Raw genomic sequence first — 4,197 nt, 5'->3', positions numbered from 1 at the left:
GTGTATGTGAGTGAGTGGCGTTCACACAAATGCGAAAAGAGCGTCTGGCGCAAGTGATTTTCATGTTAAAGGGATAGTTCACCCAAAAATCTAAATTATGTAATTAATAACTTACCCTCATGTCATTCCAAACCCGTGAGACCTCCGTTTATCTTCAGAACACAGCTTAAGATATTTTAGATTTAGTCCGAGAGCTCTCAGTCCCTCCATTGAAGCTGTGTGTACGGTCTACTGTCCATGTCCAGAAAGGTAAGAAAAACATCATCAAAGTAGTCCATGTGACATCAGAGGGTCAGTTAGAATATTCTGAAGCATCGAATATACATTTTGGTCCAAAAATAGCAAAAAACTATGACTTTATTCACCATTGTCTTCTCTTCCGTGTATGTTGTGTGAGAGAGTTCAAAACAAAGCAGTTTGTGATATCCGGTTCGCAAACGAATCATTCGATGTAACCAGATCTTTCTGAACCAGTTCACCAAATCGAACTGAATCTTTTAAATGGTTCCAATATGCATAATCCACAAATGACTTAAGCTGTTCACTTTTTTAATGTGGCTGACACTCCCTCTGAGTTCAAACAAACCAATATCCCGGAGCAATTCATTTACTCAAACAGTACACTGACTGAACTGCTGTGAAGAGAGAACTGAAGATGTTTTAAAATTAATTTAAAACAGTTAGAAAATGATTTTTACATAAAATAGAATAAAAAAACAGTGAAAATATAAGTGCAATCAGTTCGGACATTGCACAGTGCTCATTCATAAAATGCACAGCTAAACAGATTAGTTTTAAGTCTAGATTTAAATGTGACTAGTGATTTAGCACATCTGATCTCTTCTGGAAGCTGATTCCAACTGCGGCGGCATAGTAACTAAAGGAGGACTCCCCTTGTTTTGTGTGAACCCTTGGTATTTTCTAACTGGACTTGATCCTAATGATCTGAATGGTCTGTTTAGGCTTATATTCAGTGAGCATATCTGAAATATATTCGGTCCTAAGGTTATTTAGTTACTTTATATACGAGTAAAGAACTTAAAAATCAATCCTAAATGTAACTGGAAGCAGTGTAAGGACCTGAGGACTGGTGTGATATGCTCAGATTTTCTGGTTCTACTCAGAATCCTTGCAAGGTTTTGGATGAGCTACAGCTGTCTAATGGTCTTTTTTTTCCCACTAAACTGCAGTGTTTTGAACTCTCTCACAACAGACACCGAGAGAGACAATGCTGAAGTAAAGTCGTAGTTTTTTGCTATTTTTGGACCAAAAAGTATTTTTGATGCTTCAAAAAATTCTAACTGACCCTCTGATGTCCACACGGACTACTTTGATGATGTTTTTCTTCCCTTTCTGCTTCAATGGATAGACTGAGAGCTCTCTGCCTTAATCTAAATATCTTAAACTGTGTTCCAAAGATAAACTGAGGTCTCACGGGTTTGGAACAGAAATGAGGGTGAGTTATTAATTACATAATAAAAATTTTTGGGTGAACCCATCCCTTTAAGTCAATGCAAGACGCCGTTTACGTGCATCTGAAGGTCCTGAGGGCGCAAGGCATTTAGCACGGTAACGGACCGCGAGAATGAGGCGAACTGAGCGTCTGGCGCGATATGTGCGAGTGACTCAAGGGTGAGAGCCGTGAAGAGAAAAAAGATAATTCTGATTAGTCCTGAGGATATATCATGTTTAGGCTAAAATAGGTTCAGCGCTTATCGCGGGTTTGGAAAGAAACCTGCATCTTGCAGTACATATTTAAACATGGAAATATAGCGATTTGGCAAGAAATGTTGATGGAGCAGAAAAATAGGGTCAGTACACAGCAAATTACAAAAACATTGCAAAATTACAAAAAAAAATGTATGGAATTTTAATCACGTTTTGGAAAGAGCTTTTCATATATAAATTTTGACTTGACTGACTTATAGGGTTTGCCATCCCGTCCCTTGAAATACAGAATCGTCCCGCATTTGAGAATAAAATAGCGCGTCCCATTTGAATCAATACTGGACGTGGTTTGTCCCGTATTTTCCGAGTTGTCTTCAATGCAGCATCTCATGCAGATCATCCACCGGCATTCTGTGAAGACTTCGTCCTATTCTGCCCCCTGATTGGGTAATACTCACTGCCATCATTGGATTGATTGGTTTGTTTCAGCGTTCACAGCCAATCAGAGTCCAGTGGAGGGCGGGTCTCTTGGCAGAGAGTCGATTTGAAAGAATGGTGGAAGCTGCTCCAGATAATTTTTTAAACACATTTTAAAGTTTTACCGATTTGTTTATAACGGTTAAGGTGTACAGTCAGACACATAAGCATTATTTTAATAAGAGATAAGAGAGATATATTTAATAATTAAAATACAGTGCCTATGTGAAGCAAATAAACAACTTAACTAATTTAAACGATTGCTTTCTTCAATAGGCTACAGTACAATTAAGAATAGACTATATAAAATAGATTAACTTACCAATAATAAAAAGAAAATAACAATAATTGTGTGTTTTTACATGAATTTAGAAATGTTTGTAGATCAGTTATTTATTGTGGTTTCACTGTTTGGATGGTGTTTACTGTCTGCAAACAGTGACAAATATTTTATCCAAAATCTGTGTTCACGCCACCTTATACAATTACTAAAGTTCATTAGCAATTAATATTTTTATGAAAAACATGTTTTAAGTTGTGATTTACCCTTATTTTTCTGTATTGAAGGTGGCAACCCTACTGACGATTTAAGAGTCAAAATCTCTTCAATACAAAAAATTTCCCTGTGTGAGTTCCTGTGTTTAACACGAATATCCACTCGATTGCTAATGTGACATTGATTTATACAACAGTTCAACAAACGAAAGTATTAATATTAAGTGATGTTCATTTTAAACACAGTAATAGTCAGTATTTTTCGATACAAAAAATAGCTCCAACGAAAGCTACTGCAGAACAGCACCACACAGCAGTGTTTTGTGAATGAATCTGCGGCTTTGAATAAATTAAGAGAGCCAATAATTCAAATTTAATATTTAAAGCATCACTTAGTTTTACCATCATTGCATATTTCTCTATTGAATTTTTTTATTTTTTATTTAAAGCATTATTTATTTTATAAAAGTATTTGTAAATGTAAAAAAGCTAATATTAGGAGCAAATATTGACCCTTAGTGAAAAAGGTGTAACTGCAGAGAGGGGTTACGCAGATGGATGTTAAAAGCCTCATGGGGTACTACTCTAAAAAGTTTGAGAACCAGAGCCTAGAGACATCACATCCCAGCATCAACATTCCCAATAAATTATCTAAATTCCCAAACCACTGTTAATATTAAACAGAAAAGCAAAAATAGACTACTATGTTTGATTTGGCATGGCAGAAAGGACGCAAAGAGCTGTCTTTTTATAAGCACTAAAAGTGTCCCTTTATTTTAATTGCAACCTCACAAAGGTTCAATGATAATCTGTCTAATCTGTTCATAATCTGTCTACAATGTATAATTAATTATTTATTTATATAGTAACATATTGCTTTTATTAACATAAAACTGCATACAGCACCATGTTATGACTGTTGGGAAATCAGTGGTTTGATAAATGTGTTTTTTCTTGTGCTTGCAGGTTCATTCTGAGAATAAACCCTGATGGCACCAAATGCCTAAATCACAAAATCAAAATCACAGATCAGCCGGGCATCTGGAAAAAGGGTGCAGAGAAAAATCGCCAGCCTGAATCCTCTTGTGACATCTTTCATCAGAGAGCTTGTTGAATTCGATTGGCCAAATTATTGAAAGAAAACACGACTAAAACATGTTTTTACTGTTTGATTTGTTCTGCTTTTCAGAATGTTTTTCAGAAATTTTTAGCCATGTTACAAATACACAGGATGAATTCAAACACATTTGTAGAATGTACTTTTTAAAGTAAATGTTAAATAATGAAATAGTTAAACAATGAAACAGCACATTTTAATGACAAATGTTCATGAGAACTTATGCATTTTTGGGGGAGTAAAAAACGTATAGTTTACAGCTAGTTTTTTTCATTCGTTAAACATCAGTTACACCTGTTGTTAATTTCATTAATTGGTTCGTCTTTTATACTCTGTGTTTGGTTGTTGCTTGTTTTCTGAGTATTTTGAGTTCTATATTAAATAAAACTTTGACTGCTGCGATTAGATCAGTTTCATCCAACTTTATTGCAACCTTACCA

This window comes from Carassius auratus, chromosome 22 (genome assembly GCF_003368295.1).
Source record: "Carassius auratus strain Wakin chromosome 22, ASM336829v1, whole genome shotgun sequence".
Classification (NCBI taxonomy): Eukaryota; Metazoa; Chordata; class Actinopteri; order Cypriniformes; family Cyprinidae; genus Carassius; species Carassius auratus.
This window is presented reverse-complemented; position numbering follows the sequence as displayed.